Here is a 22,712-nt window from a genome sequence, read left to right on the forward strand (position 1 = left end):
CTTTTCAAATTAAAGTGACTATCAAAGTGAGAATAGGAGTTTCTTTCAAATTAAAGCGACTATAAAGAGAAAATAGGATTTTTTTTTTCAAATTATATGACTATCAAAGTGAGAATAGGAGTTTTTTTTTTCAAATTTTAGTGACTATCAAAGGGAAATTTTTAATTTTTTTCAAATTAAAGTGACTATCAAAGGGAAAATATGAGGGTTTTTTTCAAATTAAAGTGACTATCAAAATGAGTATAGGAGTTTCTTTCAAATTAAAGTGACTATCGAAGTGAGAATAGGAGTTTTTTTTTCAAATTAATGTGACTATCAAAAAGAAAATATGAGGGTTTTTTCAAATTAAAGTGACTATCAAAGGGAAAATAGGAGTTTCTTTCAAATTAAAGTGACTATCAAAGTGAGAATAGGAGTTTTTTCAAATTAACATGACTATCAAAGTGAGAATAGGAGTTTCTTTCAAATTAAAGTGACTATCGAAGTGAGAATAGGAGTTTTTTTTTCAAATTAATGTGACTATCAAAAAGAAAATATGAGGGTTTTTTCAAATTAAAGTGACTATCAAAATGAGAATAGGAGTTTCTTTCAAATTAAAGTGACTATCAAAGTGAGAATAGGAGTTTTTTTTTCAAATTAATGTGATTATCAAAAAGATAATAGAATTTTTTTCAAATTAAAGTTACTATCAAAGTTAAAATAGGAGTTTTTTTCTAATTAAAGTGACTATCAAAGGGAAAATATGAGGGTTTTTTCAAATTAAAGTGACTATCAAAATGAGAATAGGAGTTTCTTTCAAATTAAAGTGACTATCAAAGTGAGAATAGGAGTTTTTTTTTTCAAATTAAAGTGACTATCAAAGTGAGAATAGGAAGTTTTTTTCAAATTAATGTGACTTTCCAAAAGAAAATAGAATTTTTTTCAATTTAAATTGACTATCAAAGTTAAAATAGGAGTTTTTTTCAAATTAAAGTGACTATCAAAGGGAAAATAGGAGTTTCTTTCAAATTAAAGTGACTATCAAAGTGAGAATAGGAGTTTTTTCAAATTAACATGACTATCAAAGTGAGAATAGGAGTTTCTTTCAAATTAAAGTGACTATCAAAGTGAGAATAGGAGTTTTTTCAAATTAAAGTGACTATCAAAGGGAAAATAAGAATTTTTTTCAAATTAATGTGACTATCAAGAAGAAAATAGAATTTTTTTCAAATTAAAGTGACTATCAAAGGGAAAATATGAGTTTTCTTTTCAAATTAAAGTGACTATCAAATTGAGAATAGGAATTTTTTTTTCAAATTAAAGTGACTATCAAAGTGAAAATGGGAGTTTTTTCAAATTAAAGTTACTGTCAAAATGAGAATAGGAGTTTCTTTCAAATAAAAGTGACTATCAAAGTGAGAATAGGAGGGGTTTTTTTCAAATTAAAGTGACAATCAAAGCGAGAATAGTATTTTTTTCAAATTAAAGTGACTATCAAAGTGAAAATATGAGGGTTTTTTTCAAATTAAAGTGACTATCAAAGGGAAAATAGGAGTTTCTTTCAAATTAAAGTGACTATCAAAGTGAGAATAGGAGTTTTTTCAAATTAACATGACTATCAAAGTGAGAATAGGAGTTTCTTTCAAATTAAAGTGACTATCAAAGTGAGAATAGGAGTTTTTTCAAATTAAAGTGACTATCAAAGGGAAAATAAGAATTTTTTTCAAATTAATGTGACTATCAAGAAGAAAATAGAATTTTTTTCAAATTAAAGTGACTATCAAAGGGAAAATATGAGTTTTCTTTTCAAATTAAAGTGACTATCAAATTGAGAATAGGAATTTTTTTTTCAAATTAATGTGACTATCAAAGTGAAAATGGGAGTTTTTTCAAATTAAAGTTACTGTCAAAATGAGAATACGAGTTTCTTTTAAATTAAAGTGACTATCAAAGGGAAAATTTTAGTTTTTTTCAAATTTTAGTGACTATCAAAGGGAAAATATGAGGGTTTTTTTCAAATTAAAGTGACAATCAAAATGAGAATAGGAGTTTCTTTCAAATTAAAGTGACTATCAAAATGAGAATACGAGTTTCTTTTAAATTAAAGTGACTATCAAAGTGAGAATAGGAGGGCTTTTTTCAAATTAAAGTGACAATCAAAGCGAGAATAGTATTTTTTTCAAATTAAAGTGACTATCAAAGGGAAAATATGAGGTTTTTTTTCAAGTTAAAGTGACTATCAATGTGAGAATAGGAGTTTCTTTCAAATTAATGTAAGTATAAAAGTGAGAATAGGAGTTTTTTCAAATTAAAGTGACTATCAAAGTGAGAATAGGAGTTTCTTTCAAATTAAAGTGACTATAAAAATGAGAATAGGAGTTTTTTCAAATTAAAGTGACTATCAAAGGGAAAATAAGAATTTTTTTCAAATTATTGTGACAATCAAAAAGAAAATAGAATTTTTTTCAAATTAAAGTGACTATCAAAGGGAAAATTTTAGTTTTTTTCAAATTTTAGTGACTATCAAAGGGAAAATATGAGGGTTTTTTTCAAATTAAAGTGACAATAAAAATGAGAATAGGAGTTTCTTTCAAATTAAAGTGACTATCAAAATGAGAATACGAGTTTCTTTTAAATTAAAGTGACTATCAAAGTGAGAATAGGAGGGCTTTTTTCAAATTAAAGTGACAATCAAAGCGAGAATAGTATTTTTTTCAAATTAAAGTGACTATCAAAGGGAAAATATGAGGTTTTTTTTCAAGTTAAAGTGACTATCAATGTGAGAATAGGAGTTTCTTTCAAATTAATGTAAGTATAAAAGTGAGAATAGGAGTTTTTTCAAATTAAAGTGACTATCAAAGTGAGAATAGGAGTTTCTTTCAAATTAAAGTGACTATCAAAGTGAGAATAGGAGTTTTTTCAAATTAAAGTGACTATCAAAGGGAAAATAAGAATTTTTTTCAAATTAATGTGACTATCAAAAAGAAAATAGAATTTTTTTCAAATTAAAGTGACTATCAAAGGGAAAATATGAGTTTTCTTTTCAAATTAAAGTGACTATCAAATTGAGAATATGAGTTTTTTTTTCAAATTAAAGTGACTATCAAAGTGAAAATGGGAGTTTTTTCAAATTAAAGTTACTGTCAAAATTAGAATAGGAGTTTCTTTCAAATTAAAGTGACTATCAAAGGGAAAATAAGAGTTTTTTCAAATTAAAGTGACTATCAAAGGGAAAATAGGAGTTTTTTTCAAATTAAACTGACTATCAAAAAGAAAATAGGAGTTTTTTTCAAATTAAAGTGACTATCAAAGTGAGAATAGGAGTTCTTTTTCAAACTAAAGTGACTATCAAAAAGAAAATAGAAGTTTTTTCAAATTAAAGTTATGTCAAAAGATGTAAAAATCCTCATCCTCCACTTTGTGCAATTAAAAAGCAAATAAAGCTCCAGATGGATCAGAACTCCTGGAGTGAAACATAAAGTACTTCAGGAAAGGAGGAGAACGCCGCCACTAGAAGTAGAGATATTTTCAGGATTGTTACGTTACGTTATGGAACGAACACTGAAGTTAACCCAGAAGTGGAGTATGGACATGATTGTGTGTTCATCTGTGCTCTGGTGGTGAGTGTGTGTGTTGCCTTCAGGGGAAAACATTTCCAATCACATTCAACACAAATATTGGAAGAAAGAAAGTAGATCTTTTCACCAATGTGGGCCGGTTAGCTCAGTTGGTCAGAGTGTGGTGCTAATAACACCAAGGTCATGGGTTCAATCCCCATACTGGCCAAATGAAGCTTCATGAACCACTGTCTGAACCACCAATGCAAACACATCAGATCAGACCGTCTCCATTTTAAATGTCAAAGAGAACTTGTCCTCATGGCAGTAAGCCATGTATTAAAATGAATCCTGATGGAGACACACAAGCTTCAGAGGCTCTGACAGAACTCACTCACAAACCTGAAAACTGCTTCAGGTCAAATGGACCATAAAGTTACAAATCCTCCAATAGCAGTTGAACCTTCAGCTTCATTTCTTCAAGGTCGGCCATGACTAATGTTTTCATTTACTTTTGTCAGGATGTGGTCATTCCAGGAGCTCTGTCAAGGCTGTCAGGAGTCTTGATCGCATGCCTTATGTATGACAATCAGTTGAGTCCTTTAGCTTCTTGAACACGTCAGCTCGTTGGTCTAGGAGTATGAGTCTCACTTTGGGTGTCAGAGGTTGTGGGTTCAATTCCCTGGTGAGCCCTTGGAGTTACCTTGACCCTCTCCTACAAATGGTTTTAACTTTGGTCATCAACCAGGATCTCTTCGTGTTAAATTTCAAAAGTGACTGAGACTTTGTGTTGGAGGCTTGGCTGATCTCTGCTCTTCACCTCATGGACTTTTTATCAGAGAAACCTCGTGGTAATTTCCAGTTTGTGTCTTTATAACTAATTGAACCAAACTGAAGCACTTCAGCAAGTCTTTCATTTTGACTCAGACTTCAGCATTATGATTTGTTCCTTTAGCTTTCAGGTCTGTCTAGAATCAGATTGGTCATGCAAAAGGTTCCAGATCTCTGTAAAGGACAGTAGACCCATCCAAGATGGCTCCTGTGTTCCATCCTGTTCTGGATGTGATTCTCTCCAACCCAAGTGAGGTGTAAAATGTCTAAAAGCTGGATTTGTACCGTATATGTGAAATGTTGTTGCTGAGAGAGAGAGAGAGAGAGAGAGAGAGAGAGAGAGAGAGAGAGAGAGAGAGAGAGAGAGAGAGAGAGAGTAGAGATCAAAGTGAAGAAAGAAATGTTGGCACTTTGTCCTTTTCCCATCTTTTATGACATCACTATGACATCACCAGACAGAGTTAGCAGATAGAACCATCAGGGTATCACACTTCCCAACCTCCCTGGTAAAGTTCTGGAAGACATAGTAGAGAAAGTGTCAGTAGCAGAGGAAGGTTTGGATCCATGGAGCTCTGGGTTCTGGGCCCAGCAGGCTTCCACTGTGCTTCAGGTGATCAGATCACAAGTGGCGAGTCCTGAAGACAAGTGTGAACAGACACCAAAGTGCTTTCACTCAGACCACTTCTTGTTTTTTTCCCCAGAAGTATCTGCAGATGAACTTCATCCACAACTGAACATTAGACTCTACTGGAGTCAGTCCTGCAATATGCAAATTAGACATGTGCACCAGACAGGAGGAAGCCTAACTTTGAGTTTGAGTCACTTTGTAAATAAAGAAGCAAAACTTGTTTTCCTGAAGCAAAACTTCTCACCTGCAGCCAATCAGGCAGTGAGAAAATATGGTGCAATACAGCCAGCAGTCTGCTCAGGTGTTTCCTGATTGTTTTCAAATCCAGAGCGGAGCTTTTCAGCATCTTCAGGAAGGAACAATGGACGACAATTTGTTGAGTTTCAAAACAGCGAGCAAGAAGAGTCTCCACTTCTGCACCTTGGTGGTCAGGATCAGAGTCTGCTTCGTCTCACTCAGAAGTGAGAATCATATGGAGACACAACACTGTGTTGGCAGGCCTGGGTAGTGTGGTGGAGTTAATCATGGCACGTGGATCTGGGCCAGGCGTGGTGCTGGATGATCCCACCAGCATTTTCTCTAATCCTCCAACTCTAAAGGTTTGAACTCACTCTCTCTGCACTTCTCTTCACTGACTCTGCTCAGCTCTGTACGTCTCTCCAGGCTGTACATCACGTCAGCCGTCTTCACTCTGCTATGTCCTTTGTCCTTCTCTACAGTAGCTCAGACGCTGGAGCATCAGACTTTCAATCTGAGGGTCAAGGGTTCAAGTCCCTGTTCAGGCTCTTTGTGGGAAGAAACTGAGAAGTGAAATCAATCAACTTTATTGTCATTGCGACAAGTACAATGAAATTTCTTTTAAGCTGAGAGAAAAGAGAGAGACAACAAGAGGAGAGGAGAGGAGAGGAGAAGAAAAAGCAGATTCCAAACTGCTCTATAAGGGAGAACAGTGTGGAATTAGGAGAAAAAACACCTCAGCACATTTAAAGCATCAACACAGGTTACAACATGTCTCCAAGACAAAGCTCATGTGGGCAAAGGAGGGGAGAGTGAGAATTCTGAGCCGTACTAATAGGAGGACTCACATGTCCCCGGTTCTAAAAGAACTTCATTGGCTGCCAGTGTCCTATAGGATCAAGTTTAAAGTTCTGGTCCTGGTCTTCAGAGCCTTGCATGGTCAGGCTCCTTCTTATATCAGTGATCTGATCCAGCCTTACACCCCTGAACGGCTCTGAGGTCTGTGGATCAGAACCTGCTGAAGGTTCCACGCTCTCATTTTCTCACTAGAGGTGACCGATCCTTCCAGGCTGTTGCTCCGAGGCTTTGGAAGGATCTTCTTCCCTCTTTGTGCTCAACTGACTCTGTTGACACCTTCAAGAGCAAACTTAAAACTCATCTATTAGTTCAGGCTTTTAATTAACTCCCTTTGTGCTGCTAGGATTTTGTCTTGTCTTGGCCTTTTATAGTCTGTGTACTTTCCGATGTCTTTGAACTGTGTTGTGAAGTACTTTGTGTCTTTTTGTCTGTGAAAGGTGCTATATAAATAGACATTATTATTATTATATGATTATGGTGTGGGTGAGCGGTCCAAGGCTCTGGATTTAGGTTACAGTCTCTCAGGAGGTGTGGGTTCTAATCCCACCACTGTCAGTTAAAAGGTTTTGGGTTGTTATATTTGCTTATGTAACAAGACGTCATCGTCCATTGTGCTCCTAATATTTTGAAAACTGTGTTGATGAATTTCAAAATCCTTTCTTTGTGGTTCTGCCCAGTTTCGAACAGGGGACCTTTTGCGTGTAAAGCAAACGTGATAACCACTACACTACAGAAACTCTGCTGGAGGTTAACAGGGTCGTGTGAAAACATTTGACTACAAGCAGCAACTCAATCCAGAAGAGACTGGAACAAGAACACAGCTCCTTGGACCGCTTGGTTTCCTCACTCAACTCATCTCACTCTGAGGGAAAAGTTGTTCTTGATGATAAAAAAGCTCTTCTGAGAACATCAGTCCTCATCACTTTCTGCAGAGGAACATAGAGAGTGAGCTACCAGCAGCTGCTCTCTGTGGAGGAGAACATCAGTCCTCACCTCCACCCTTTCTGACAGGGTGTCTGATGGATGAAGAAGTGTGTGTGTGTGTGTGTGTGTGTGTGTGTGTGTGTGTGTGTGTGTGTGTGTGTGTGTGTGTGTGTGTGTGTGTGTGTGTGTGTGTGTGTGTGTGTGTGTGTGTGTGTGTGTGTGTGTGTGTGTGTGTGTGTGTGTGTGTGTGTGTGTGTGTGTGTGTGTGTGTGAATCTCTTTGTTTAGTGTTAAAGGTAAGATCAGAGTCTTCAATAGATCAGATCAAAGTACTTTAATAGAATGTATTCAGTCCTCCTGACTGTCCTTTTGGAATGCCAACAGTTGTACCTCTTTGTGGATCAGTGAAGCCTGGAGCAGCCGCGGTAGAAAAGATGCTCTCTCAAACTGATGCTTCTCAACTTTATTGAGCCTTGCAGGTGAACACACCGTAAGTACTACAATGTAAACAGAAAAATACCATGAGCAACTCTTTGCAGCATGTTTTACCTTTACACTTTTACCATATTTACTACCTTAAATGAATTGCCTTAAATTATTAACCGTTGACAATCTGTACCTTGAGTGCTCTTAATATGTAATTTCCATGTATATTTACAACTTTGTCCTTTTTAACCATATGTTTGTACCATGAAATAATATAGATTACCTTTTACTTTACATTACAATTAAACTAAGCTTGAAATCACAGTACACTAAAATTCGCTTTTACTGCTCATCAACGTTTGTGGTACTTCTATCTGATTTACAACAATTACTTCTGATTTACCACACCTTGTCTGTGAGTTCTTTCAAAGTAAAAGCATGAGCACTATGCTATAATTACAACATAAAATAAACACTTATGAACCATTGTAAAAAAAGAACTTAATATCCAGGTCATTTACAAAGCCTATTTTCTGACATATTTGTATCCCTGCTAATCTCTCGTTGGTCATGCTGAGGTGATACAGTGGACCATTTTCACTGTTTCTCTTCTTTATTCAAAGGTTGTCATTCATTCAGAATATCAGATTCTGATCAAAGTAAAGATGAAACTAAAGAAGAGATTTTTGTCACTTTGATCTTTCCCAATCCTTGGAAATAGTATAGACTAGTTAGAACCAGCAGATGGCATAATAATACTTCATGGATGCCAACTGCCATTAAAGCCAAAAGAAGAAGAAGAAAGTCCATTCAGGATAGTGTTGGTGACTTACAGACTGCACATCTCCATCTTCAGCCCACAACAATCAGGGTTCTAATTTACAGATGATTTAAGGTCCGTTTACACCACAACAAAAACAAGTGGAACCACAAAACTTTAGTCACATTTGGGCTCCGTTTATACGACAGTGGTGCTCGGATCCACTGCAACCGTCACTTTTTGGTCCCGGCTCTGAAGGTGGAACTTTTCTTTCACAATCCCGACTCCCCCCACAGGGACAGCCGGAGGCTACAGAGCGCTGATACTGAGCATGTGCTACTGAACCAGACTGTCAAACTGTGACCTGACAGTGTCAGAGTCTTGATCTCCTGCCTTATTTATGACAATCACTGGAGTCCTTTAGCTTCTTCAACATGTCGGCTCCTTGGTCTAGGAGTATGATTCTCACTTTGGGTGCGAGAGGTCCTGGGATCAATTCCCGGATGAGCCCTTTGGTCATCAACCATGATGCCTTATGTTAAATTTCAAAAGAGGCTTTGACTTTGTGTGTGAGAATCCTCCTCCCAGACAAACCAGCAACATCTTCAAGAAGCAAAAGGACTCAACCAACAGTGTCGGGGCTTTATTCAGTTTGAGGAGCTTTCAAACAGCAACGCCGACACATTTCATGTTCACGCCAGATTACCTTTGAACGTCCAGTCTCCAAGGTATTTCTGAACTATGTACAGTAATGTGGCCTCATATCTTATAGCACCATCTTCCTCTCCTTCATCCTCACAAACCTTCCAGCCACCTCCTTCCTATCAAGCACAACGTCTCTCTATGGAGAGCAAAGTGAGGTTTGAGAGTCTGGCCTCCTTCATGCCCAGAGAGAGTTTTGAATTCATTTCAGGCTGAAACTGCGTTCTGCATTTGCACTAGTGACTGACTGGTATGTCCTTTCCATATGGCTGCAGATGATGAAGGGCAGAACAGCTTCTGTGGTGTCGAGCTTGATTTCTAGTTCACTACACATGGCAGAGAAATAAAGAAATCCATCCCAGACCTGCTCAGCTGTATTCTGGCTCTTATATTGGTAGAATCATTAAACATTACACTCTAGAATCATTACACTCCTGCTATTGTGCATGGGCACCACGGCTGTAGTAAACAGGTCCTCTGATAGTTTTCGAGTTGAGAAAATCAGATGAGAAAAATGCACACAGTTGCATCAGCACTTCTTTTAACAACCTAAGCTGTGAACATGGAATGAATTTTTGTTTTTTTTGTGATGTAGCATGGAGGACATTATCTTTATCTGTTGTGTGTTTGTTTTGTATTTAACGAGTCATTTCTTTGGAGCACTGGATCCATCAAAGGAATGTCACCATGCGGTGGTGATTGGTGTTGAATGTTGTTTCCAATTACTGAATTATGCAGCTTAGCATTTGCTTGTGCATGAGATGTATGTTGACTTTGTTGAAATAGACTTTTTTTTGCTTTGGTTTAGTCCTTCTGAATCTATATTACAAAGAACTGTCCCACCTTTTCACTGAACTGGGTTAATCTATAGCTTTGTAGTGTTATAATGTTAAATCAATCGACCGGTGAGAGTGACAGACCGTGGAAAGTCGAGACAAAATGTTGAAATGTGACCTCATAAACTCCAGTTAAACTTTTGATATTTGGCATTCAAAATAAAATCCTCTGGTAATTAGTTAGTGTGCTCTATGAATGTGCTCCGTGAAAAATCCAAAAAATAGCACAGAGCAGCAACGAGCCTCAGTTCAGTCCCACCCCAGGAGGGTCATGATAAAGTTTTCTTTGTTGGCTCGCTTCAGAGTGCAAGTGTGAAATTGCTAGTCAGATGGAGCAAAATCGCGCGTCTGCGCCAAACCGCGCCCCCTAGTGTCTAAAGTTTAAAATCCACACAGACAGAATATGATTCCCAAAAACCTAAACTGATATACGTTCTCAATATTAACTCCATCGATGGATATTGTGGCTTCACCTTTTACCAACAAAATAATCAATATACTCACTTCTCCAGTTAAAACACTCGTGGACAAAGTTTAGAAGTGGCACTTCAAAAATAGTTGAATTCTGGTTGTAAAGGTTCCTGGACTGGTGTCTCCTGAGGTTAACTGATGAGAGAAGAGCCAACTGGTTCTGTAAACTCTGTTGGGTGATTCTTCAAAGCTCAGTGTGACATCACATATCGGCCTTTACCAACTTCAAGGCTCGGTGTGGTCACACGAGATCAAAGGAGTTAAGCCCCGCCCCCTTGGACCTGCTGCCATGACTACCATCAACCGTAGCAACTAATAATGTTTATTTAACTTTTCTGTGCAATATATTTTAATTAAATCATTATTTAAGTCCAGTCTTTTATTTTCCTATATTTAAGCGTAGTGTTACTAATCTAACTGTGTATAATGTTACAATGGCTGACAATATTAAATATACTTCTTTCGGAATAAAACCTCTGCCTTGTTTTTGATGAATGCTTAGGCTTACTAGGCTACTGTATAGAGTTGGTCTTTATGGTGGTACTTGAAAAGCCAAGTATTTTCTGGGTTGGTATTTGGTGTAAAAAGTTTGAGAACCACTGCTGTAGAGGAAAGGACATTGAGGCCAAATGGGCTTCACTCGCTTGTTGTATTTCTGTTATCAATTCATTTACTTTACATTTAAAGGTTCATGTGTTTTTACTGAAAAGGACAAAGTGAAGCCAAAAACTTCAGTTGTATTATAAATTATCAATTATTCTTTATTCAATTGAGTCATTTTTTTTCAGAAACATAATCAAAGTATTTGATTTTAACTGGCCTGTCTTTTCTGTCACATTTAGTAATAGTATTGTTGTTAGAAAATGTTTAAATCTTTGGTAAAATAGTCAATTTCAAAACAAATGATTAGCTGCAACCCTGTATTCCAGTTTTAATTACTTGTGCTTTTTTGTATTGTTTGTGTTTTAATATGTTCTACGCTTTTGGTCTATTTCATATGTAAACATTCATAGAGGCTAGCTATCACTGCTTTTCTCTGCATTATTTGCAGATCAGGATGATTTAATATAATCAGCAAAGAAATGGATCTACTGAGTAACACTTACTATCTTTCTGCAAGATGTAGGAATGTTTGATAATAATACATTTTCTTGAACAAGTGATGAGGGGAGAGCGCGGACGCAGTCCCCCACTACCAGAAATTATGCAGTCGAGATTCCCACATTTGGGGAATTCGCAGGGGTCAGCAGAACCGGAGTGCAATGGCTGAGCCTCACCCTGGGTGAACCACCTTCTTGATCATGGTATCTCCCCTACCAGGTAAGTATGAATTGTACACGCTCCACACACACACTCCTTTCACACACACATACACCTCACTTATGGTCTCATCATTCACATGGGAAAAACACTAGAGTCTATCTGGGATGAAATTGAACATTAAGACCAAATGGACTTCACTCACTTGTTGTATTTATCAATTCATTTACTTTACATTTAAAGGTTCATGTGTTATTACTGAAAAGGACAAAGTTAAGCCAAAAACTTCAGTTGTATTATCAATTATCAATTATTCTTTATTTAATTGAGTCATTTGTTTCACAAACAAAAGCCAATTATTTGGTTTTAACTGGCCTGTCTTTTCTGTCACATTTAGTAATAGTATTGTTGTTAGAAAATGTTCAACTCTTTGGTAAAACACTCAATTTCAAAAAGAATCAATAGCTGCAACCCTGTATTCCAGTTTTATATATTTATGCTTTTATGTATTGTTTAGCTTCCTTTATTTTATTCTACTCCTGTTTGGCCTATTACATTTATATTTAAATAATCATAGAGCCTTGATAACAGTCAGTGCTTTTCTCTGCATGACTTGAAGACTATATAAGATCAACACTGAAATGAAACTGCTGAGTAACAACTAATATCTTCCTGCAAGATGTGGGAATGTTTGGAAATAAAGCATTTTCTTGAACAAGTGATCAGGGGAGAGCGCGGACGCAGTCCCCCACTACCAGAAATTATGCAGTCGAGATTCCCACATTTGGGGAATTTGCAGGGGTCAGCACAGCCAGAGTGCAATGGCTGAGCCTCACCCTGGGTGAACCACTTTCTTGATCATGGTATCTCCCCTACCAGGTAAGTATGAATTGTACACACTCCACACACACAGTCCTTTCACACACACATACACCTCACTTATGGTCTCATTATTCACAGAATCAAAAATTTGAGTTAATTTCATACATTTCATACTTTCCAGTAAACAGGAGTTTATTACAGCCTCATACCAAATCAACAATAATGATAATAATAATAAAGCAAACAGAGCTCTGGTATCGGAATAGTATCAGTATCAGCAGATATCCACATTCAGGTATCGGGATGGGATTGGAAGTGGAAAAATGTGGATTGGTGCTTCTGTGGAAAAACACTAGAGTCTATCTGGGATGAAATCGAATTGTTCCTGTAGAGCAGTCATTCTCAAAGTGTGGTACGTGTACCACTAGTGGTAGTCGGGGCTCCCTCTAGTGGTAGGCCAGAGGATCACTGAAATAAATATAAATGCGCTGATATCAACAGTTATTGACGGTAGCAGGCAGGAATTGATGGCAAGAGGTGGAGGTTTTTAACCCTTTGGGCCCTAAAGCTCATTTTGACTGTTTTCACTGCTGTTGTTTTTACGTTCATATCTCACTATATAAAGTGTTTTTCTTGAAAATTTGGTACCGGCAAGTGAACTAATCAGTTGCGGGGTGACCAGCTGTGCCAGTCGGCGTTGTTATGCCCACCTGATGGTGGGTACAGGTGGGCATCTCCGCCTATTCAGCTCCGGACATTGTTTCTGAACATGAATTTCCAAGAGTTCCTCCCCTGTACCATGAATAACAACATATACAATCGAGTTCTTATAAAAAATAAAGTTTTTATGTGAAAACGGTTATTCAGCGGTGCTTTCTGTGGACTGACCCCGACAAAGGGACCTCATTTCTGGGTTCGCGTCACGGCAACACAAGGTAGAGCGTTTATACCCTAACTTAGTCTGTACTGCACCTGAAAACACGGGATTTAGCAGCTCTGTGAGAAAAGGCCTATCAAAGCTGATTCTAGTGAAAAAAGTGAAGTATTTTGTGTGTAAAATGACTTTTCACGTCGAGTCCCGGAGGTTAGCGGGTCACTAAGCGTAGCATTACGGGCGATCGTGACACGAAGTGCCGCCACTGCCGTAACGCTGCCCGCTGATTACTAATATGGATGAATTGGACGGTGAAAGAGGAGTTACTTCGATCGCTTCTAAAGCCGTCATCTACTTCATAATGTTTATCGTCTGAAATACTCAGTCCGTGAATAAAACATCATTTCCTGAAATGACAGCCATGTTTCATTTTGATTGGCTCAAGCGGGGCCATGTGACACGAGAAGGGAGGGGGGATCCCAGATCTATAGTAGAATGATAGAGAGACATTCGCTAGAATCTATTGACCATCTTTTTTATCATAGTTTTATTCTTAATCTTATTGTTCTTCCTCTGTGTGTGTGTGTGTGTGTGTGTGTGTGTGTGTGTGTGTGTGTGTGTGTGTGTGTGTGTGTGTGTGTGTGTGTGTGTGTGTGTGTGTGTGTGTTCTGTTTCAGAAAGCAGCCTGTTTAGATTATTTTTTAATCAAGTACAGTACATTGTTTACTTAACATTTAAGTACAGTACAGTCTTATTTAATCTTTAAGAACTGTTTTTTTGTTCGTTTGTTTTTCATTTATTTAAGTACTTATGAGTAAGTATTTAACTTTTCTGTGCAATATAGTTTAATTGAATCATCATTATTTAAGTACAGTCTTTTATTTTCCTATATTGCTGTGTAAAATGTGACAATGGCTGACAATATTAAATATACTTCTTTAGGCATAAACCTCTGCCTTGTTTTTGATGAATGCTGAGGCTTACTAGGCTACTGTATAGTGTTGGTCATTATGGTGGTACTTGGAGAGCCGAGTATTTTCTGGGTGGTACTTGGTGTAAAAAGTTTGAGAACCACTGCTCTAGTAGATCGTTTATCACTGCATGGTGTGAAAACTAGAGGCTCACACACATAGACATATACACTAGACGCCTCACCAAGTGGCAGGAACATACGTCAGTGCGTCTGCCATCTTGGGAGGGGCATTTGTCAGGACTTCAGCAAAGATACCGCATCACTGTTCTGCTTTTGGTTGTACAAACAGACAAAATAAGGACAATGGACTGTGTGGGATTACCTTCCACAGGTAGGAAAAACCTATTTATTGTTGTTGTCGTTGTGTTTAGCTCATATAACATTAACTTGGGACATAGATGAGCTGGAGCCGTGGGAAATGCTCTCTATTCCCTGGCTTAAGCTCGCCCTCAAACAACAACAACAATATCAAAGTCTATTGGGTTCATCTAACGGAGGCTGTTTTAGTTGCAGTGTGTAGAATATTACATTTCAAAAGAAATGAGTTGCTCAGAACCAGTCAGTGTACTGTTCCCCGCCTGTTCCAGCAGGAGAACCTCAGCCTGATCCCAGTAGGAAGTACTGTCTGGCTGTGCTCAAACAGCTGAGCAACATGTCACACCTCACTCCTTTTAGACATACTGACATGTACACAAACATAATTATTATATATATTGATTAGGATAGCAGATCAATTGATTAAACGTTGCACAAGCAGTGAATTAATGTGATAACACAGGACTCTTTTTCTTCACTAGGACCTCTCCTATGCACTGCCCACATGTCCTGATGCTTTGACAGCCAGACTCAGTGAAGCCATGGCCGAGGTGGAGAGTCTGAGAAGAGAGATGAGGAATGAAAAGATGGAGAACGGAGGGCAAAGAGCACAGTGTGTGGTCTTCTGGAAGAACTGAGGGCGAAACATCTAATAAATGAAGAGCTGAAAGAGAATATGTCATATAATATGGCATAATAGATAAATGTGTCACAATAAATAAATATGGGATAGGTAACTATCTAACAATTATTTCTATGTAATATTAAAGGTAAATATATAAAAATGAATGAAAGTATAATAGTTAATGAATGTGACTGGAGCAGGATCTCCATTGTTCTGACTGGGTTTGGTTTATCCACCGCACACAGAAGCAGGATTTGTGTCTCTGGAGGGAAACTTGGATTGAACTCAGACTTTGACTCTTTTCCATGTTTCCAGGTTTTAATCAATACACAGTTGTAGTTGAAGTCAGAAACAGGAGAAGAGCGTCTAGAATCACCTGGAACTACCTGACAATACATTGAAACAATGTTAAAATAATAATATGAGCAGCCATTGACAAAACATAGAGGGTATTTTTCTTAATCGTTTCTGATTTCAGTGGATTTGCATTGTTTGCAACTTCCTGTGTTTGGTCACTTCCTGTCCTCTCCAGTCCAATCACAGCAGAGAATAGTCCCTCCTCTCTCCAAAGGCGGGCTCAAGCCTCCAGCCTCAGGATGCAGACACTTCCTGGCTCCAGGTTTCCATATTAAAAGACGATTGTCTCTGAGTATCAGTGAAACCAACATGGAGGAACATGGAGGCAAAAGCACCTGGAAGAATGTAAACCTCTTGTCTCTGGAACAGTGAGGCTCCAAATGGCAACATGGAAGAATTATCAAGTTAAAATACTTCAGCAACTAGAGTTTTAGAAATATGAATATCTAAGATGTTTAAAAAGATTGTCGCACTTCCTTTTTTATTTTATTTTTTCAAATAAGCATATGAGTATGGTACATGCAGTATTCCTATCTTACAAATACATTTCCAATATCCGTTTAGAAGGACATAAAAACCAAAAGAACCAAACAACTAAATGACATCATCAACAAATGTGGGACCCTCCCTTCTCTTCCTCCTCTGTTCCTCCTATTAATCTAGTCTTTTGTCATTAAGTAAATGAAAAGATAAATAAATAGATTCTAGATAAATGAAACTTCTCTTTTCCATTCCTACTTTAAACAGCCGTCCCTCCATACAAACAGCCGTACTGAAGGTCTGTTAAAAAACCTTCCATCCAATCAAGAGAAGGAAAAAGAAAGAGAAAGATGGATGCCCTCCGTCTCCTTCCTAGAATGTATGTCTACCTTTCTACCTCTTTATTCTTCTCCCCCTTTCACCATGTGTCCAGACACCCGCTTCTTAAATGTCTAAATAATGGAATGAAATGATCCTAAAACAAATCTGCTTAATGCAAACACAACAAGTAAATACCTTAGTTAGAGATGTTAATTCAAATCAAAACAAACAAAGCAGTAGATCTTAATGAGAGTGCTTTGTAAATAATGAAGTAAGTCCCTTGTGGGGTGATTCTGTTTGAATCCTCCTTTGTATATAGGGAGACCACAGGTCTTCACATTCCTTCACTTTGTTTTGGAACCTTGCTCTTACTTGTTCCATATTCAGCACATCTTTGATTGGGTCCCACCATTGCTTTATGCAGGGGGGGTTTGGTTCCAGCCAGCACACTCTAATCTTTTACTTTTCTACAATAAGTAACATTCTAATCATTTTGGGGTTTAAAACCCAATAAAAATCATTTCAGGTCTAAATAAATGTTTTCATCCAAGATTCTTTTGATCTCTTTCTGTATATTTTTCCAATATTCTCTGAGTTTGGGACGGTCCCAGAATATCTGTCTCTAGTCTCCTACTGGACCACAACCCCTCCAGCATTTATCACATGTTTTACTATATTAGGACTTACAGTGAAGAAAATAAGTATTTGAACACCCTGCTATTTTGCAAGTTCTCCCACTTAGAAATCATGAAGGGGTCTGAAATGTTCATGGTAGGTGCATGTCCACTGTATGAGAGATAACCTAAAAAGAAAAATCCAGAAATCACAATCTATGATTTTTTAACAATTTATTCATGTGATACAGCTGAAAATAAGTATTTGAACACCAACGTTAATATTTGGTAGAGTAGCCTTTGTTTGCAATTACAGAGGTCAAACGTTTCCTGTAGTTCTTCACCAGGTTTGCACAGACTGTAGGAGGGATGTTGGCCCACTCCTCCACACAGATCTTCTCTAGATCAGTCAGGTTTCTGGGCTGTCGCTGAGTAACACGGACTTTCAGCTCCCTCCAAAGATTTTCAATTGGATTTAGGTCTGGAGACTGGCTAGGCCACTCCAGAACCTTGATATGCTTCTTACGAAGCCACTCCTTGGTTTTCCTGGCTGTGTGCTTTGGGTCATTGTCATGTTGGAAGATCCAGCCACGACTCATCTTCAATGATCTGACTGAGGGAAGGAGGTTTTTGGCCAAAATCTCACAATACATGGCTGCAGTCATCCTCTCCTTAATACAGTACAGTCGTCCTGTCCCATGAGCAGAAAAACACCCCCAAAGCATGATGCTACCACCCCCATGCTTCACAGTAGGGATGGTGTTCTTGGGATGGTCCGCATCATTCATCTTCCTCCAAACACGCATAGTGGAATTATGACCAAAAAGGTCAATCTTGGTCTCATCTGACCACAAAACTTCCATTTGGATGATCCAGAGGAGTCATGGGAGAAAGTTTTGTGGTCAGATGAGACCAAGATTGACCTTTTTGGTCATAATTCCACTCTGCGTGTTTGGAGGAAGATGAATGATGCGGACCATCCCAAGAACACCATCCCTACTGTGAAGCATGGGGGTGGTAGCATCATGCTTTGGGGGTGTTTTTCTGCTCATGGGACAGGACGACTGTACTGTATTAAGGAGAGGATGACTGCAGCCATGTATTGTGAGATTTTGGCCAAAAACCTCCTTCCCTCAGTCAGATCATTGAAGATGAGTCGTGGCTGGATCTTCCAACATGACAATGACCCAAAGCACACAGCCAGGAAAACCAAGGAGTGGCTTCGTAAGAAGCATATCAAGGTTCTGGAGTGGCCTAGCCAGTCTCCAGACCTAAATCCAATTGAAAATCTTTGGAGGGAGCTGAAAGTCCGTGTTACTCAGCGACAGCCCAGAAACCTGACTGATCTAGAGAAGATCTGTGTGGAGGAGTGGGCCAACATCCCTCCTACAGTCTGTGCAAACCTGGTGAAGAACTACAGGAAACGTTTGACCTCTGTAATTGCAAACAAAGGCTACTCTACCAAATATTAACGTTGGTGTTCAAATACTTATTTTCAGCTGTATCACATGAATAAATTGTTAAAAAATCATAGATTGTGATTTCTGGATTTTTCTTTTTAGGTTATCTCTCATACAGTGGACATGCACCTACCATGAACATTTCAGACCCCTTCATGATTTCTAAGTGGGAGAACTTGCAAAATAGCAGGGTGTTCAAATACTTATTTTCTTCACTGTATTGTTGCCACAAGAGGGAACAGACTCAAATACCCCTTACTATTGTCCAGGTAAACAATGCAGTTTGAGATGGTTTGTTTTTTCCTGTAAGTATTACTTCTTGTTACCGATTTAGAAACAAGCTGCACCTCAGAAAGAAAAGACCTGGACTGCAGAGGATTGTATTGAATGACTGACTGAACTTCTTAACCTCATGTATGTGTATGTTGCTGCATTTACTTTGTCATCATTTATTGTTTCATTTACTTTTCCTTACCTTCATCAACAGACAAACCAAATGAAATCTGTTAGCTGAAAGTCAAAATGTCTTTGTGGGATCTGAGAGTTTTTCCTGAACATTCAGTTACAGTAGAATATTTCCAGATTTTGTCAAACTCACCTTCAGGTGCTCCAAGTCGTCAGGCTTCAGGTCGGACCACAGAAATGAGCGGGGAGCGCTGGGGTTCAGGTGCATTTTCACCTGGAAGAACCAAACAAAGACTGATCAGGCACTGATGATACAGCTCAGTCATTTCAATCAAAAGGGATTCATAGCAGTGAGTTCAATATAGAGAAACTAGTGGCCAAACTGCAGCTTCAGGAGTTTGTGATGCATTAAAGTACCAAAAAACCCCAACAAAAACCTTCATATAATCATATTGAAAAGGGAAATTTGTTGCACTTATATTCAAACTCACCTTACAACGTGGGTGGTTGCTGCCTCCACCTCCTCCCACCTTGCCTCTTCGGCCATCACCTTTCTGCGCTCGTCTTGCACATGGGTTGCTACAGAAGACAAAGAGAATTCACCTTAAAACCTAGAAGCCAAGACGACAAGTCAAGTGTAGAAGCGCTTTTCACAGTTTCAGCTGCTTCAGAGCTCTTGACATGCAAGGTGAGCAACTGATGCTTTTCGTCAAATAGACTTCAAGCTTTTGTTTCGTTTCAGGTGTCCCGTTACACGACAACGGCACTCGAAGCCGCTGAAAACACAACTTTTCGAAGATGGCTTCTTAGGTTGAAGATTTCAAAAACACTTGGACTCCATTGCCGTGTATGTGACGCCCATTAAATGTATCGTCACATTTTATGAAATTTTGGTTGTTTTAATTTGGAAAGATTATTTCCGTCAAAGAAATGTATTAAGATGAGCCCAAATGGCCAATTATTAGGTTTTGAGAACACCAAAAACTTTATTTATTTGATGCACTGAGAGCTTTCCAGTGTTGCCAGCAGGAGGCAGTGTTGCGCCGTGCTTTTCCTTTGGGACCCTCCTTGTGAGCGGACTTTCGTTGACTTCCTCATTCGGCTGAGAGAAGTTCAATGGTAAAGAAGCAACGGTCGCCTGTCTCATCATTTCTCCTGTTTTACAGGTTGGTGGAGTCATAAAAATGTTAATAATCACTCGTGTGGGTGCTATACATGTAAAGAAGATGTTAGATCGATTCTGGGAAAGTATTGTCAATGTTTGAGTGGTTTTCAGAACAAGTGAAAAATATGTTTTTTCCGTGTGTCGTGTGTGGCTAAAGATGGCGTCGCGGTATTATTATTTTGTTGTGACCAAACCACGTCATAGTTTCTGGCTCCAGTACATTTTATTTTGAGTTTAAAAACGATTCTTAGGGACAGTATATTGTTCACCTGTAAATTCATGAGATGTTAAAGTTTCATATGTATGTCTGTGTGTCGTAAGTAGTTAAAAGTGTAAAATTGTGTAATGTTCAGCTCATGCCTTGATCCGAAGCCCACAGTTATGGAATGGGATATGCTCATGTCAGTTTTATTTGCACTAGGTAAGATGAAATACACATTTGGTGTTTCAGGTTATTGTTTTTGTATATATAAAGTATATAGTGACTCAGTTAACATACTGAATGGCAATATGTTAGTACAGTAATACACTGAATCCAGGACAAAGTGTGTATTTTGGTTCTGGTTTTGAATATTGTGCATGTTGCTCTGTCAAACTGATATTTGAGTGTGAAAAGACCTATTGCATGAAAGAGAATCTTTTAACTTTGTAAATAAATTCGGCTGAGAGAAGTTCAATGGTAAAGAAGCAACGGTCGCCTGTCTCATCATTTCTCCTGTTTTACAGGAAACCTTATCTGTTTACAGCAGGGGTGCTCACACTTTTTCAGCATGCGAGCTACTTATAAAATGATCAAGTCAAAATGATCTACCTACTACAAAAATGCAAAACATATATTTATTTCTTGCTTGTTAGTTTTGCCCTATGGTGCAGTGCGCCCTATGTGTGTGTTGTTGTTGTAAAGCGGACGTAGTAGTGAACACCATGAGAACGTTAAAGGGGGAAGTGTGGGCGTGGATTGTATATAAATGAACGGGTATGTGCGTTATGCAGAACATCGTTGTTTTAACAACTCTGAAAATGGCGAAGAGACACGCTTATGAAGCACAGTTTAAACTGAAGGCCATCAGCTACGCGGAGGAACATGGAAATCGAGCAGCCGCGAGAGAATTTAAGATTAATGAATCGATGGTTTCGCAAGTGGAGGAAGCTGGAAAACGAGCTCCGACAGGTGAAGAAGACGCGGCTGAGTTTCCGCGGACATAAGGCGAGGTGGCCCGAGTTGGAGGAAAGACTCGAGCAGTGGATCATCGCACAAAGAACGAGTGGGAGAAGCGTTTCGACGGTCACCATTCGACTAAAAGCAGTAACGCCAGCAGAAGAAATGAAAATTCTCGGAACTCCAACCGCTGGACATCGGTGTGAACCGGCCGTTCAAAGTAAGGCTGCGAGCGGCGTGGGAGCGATGGATGACCGATGGAGACCACAGTTTCACTAAGAGTGGAAGGCAGCGCCGGGCGAGTTACGCCACAATTTGCAAATGGATTGTAGATGCTTGGGCTAGCGTGTCTGCTGGCACTGTTGTTCGAGCTTTCGCAAAAGCCGGCATCATTTCCAAGGAGCCGCACGGCACGGAAAGTGACTCTGACAGTGACTCTGACAGTGAAGAAAATGAACCCGGTATGTTTGATGGAGATTTAGCGCAGCTGTTCAATTCAGAAACAGAGGACGAGGAGTTCGATGGGTTTGATTGATGACGATTACAGGTAAAAAAAATGTTAGTACTTTGTAATCAATACTTAAATAAAGCACAACCAAACTCAGTTTTGCTCCCGCTCTATTTTTAAATACGCACACTTGTATGCTTGTGTGTGTGTGTTGTTGTAATGTGGACACCATGAGAACGTTAAAGGGGGAAGTGTGGGTATGGAACCCGCGCCCTATGAGCGTATGTAATGCGATCTACCAATACTACTTTCGCGATCGACCGACGTATTGAGCACCCCTGGTTTACAGGTACTCAGTCTGAGACCTGTTACATGTACAAGGAGGGAAAACCTTACTTATCTGTGAATGTGTGTCGTTTCATTAGAAAAATAATAGCAGTCACTAGCGGCCCAACAGGAATGTTAAATGAAGTAAAGGGACGTCGTTTTCAGAACGATGTTGTGTAAATGTGAAACTTTTCTGAAACAAAAACTCTGAGTTTTCACTTGTTATCACACTTGTCATGTAAACGGGGCGTTGTTCTGTGTTCAAGGGAGGAGTATTAAATAGTTTTCTAGTGAGTTCTTAGCATCTGATCCAGAAAAACTTCTACAGAAAAGCATATATTTATCCTTTCTTGAGCTCAGGGCTAATTTCTCATTTAAAGGGGACATATGCTAAATCCACTTTTTTAGCCCTTAAATGCATGTTGTTGTATATTTAGAGTGTTTAGAAGTACAGAAAAGTTCAAAGTAGTCTCTTCAGGTGCTCCGTTGATATCTTTATATTCTGTTTTGGTCATATTTTGCGATCCGTTTCGATTTTTCTATTCTCTATTACGTTTTTTGAACTATTACGTCACAGTATTCCCGGCGGAACTGCCAAATTAGGACATCGACACTTCGAGCAATCCGCCATTTTTGTTTCTCGCTGCGATTTTGTAGTCCAACCTAAGGGTGCCGAAGTTACGAGAGGATAAGTCGAAATGTTCGGTTGTTGGATGTAGTAACCCACAAGCTTCGTTACACCGTCTCCCAGCATCAGAACCTTTTCGAAGTGCCTGGTTGAGTTTTATTTTTCACAGAAATGTACCCACATCTGTGGGTAAGGTCATTTTTGTGTGCGCGAATCACTTCAAGAATGACTGCTTAAGCAACCTCCGCCAGTATAAAGAAGGATTTGGTGA

Source organism: Lipophrys pholis (assembly GCF_963383615.2).
Source record: "Lipophrys pholis genome assembly, chromosome: 18".
Taxonomy (NCBI): Eukaryota; Metazoa; Chordata; class Actinopteri; order Blenniiformes; family Blenniidae; genus Lipophrys; species Lipophrys pholis.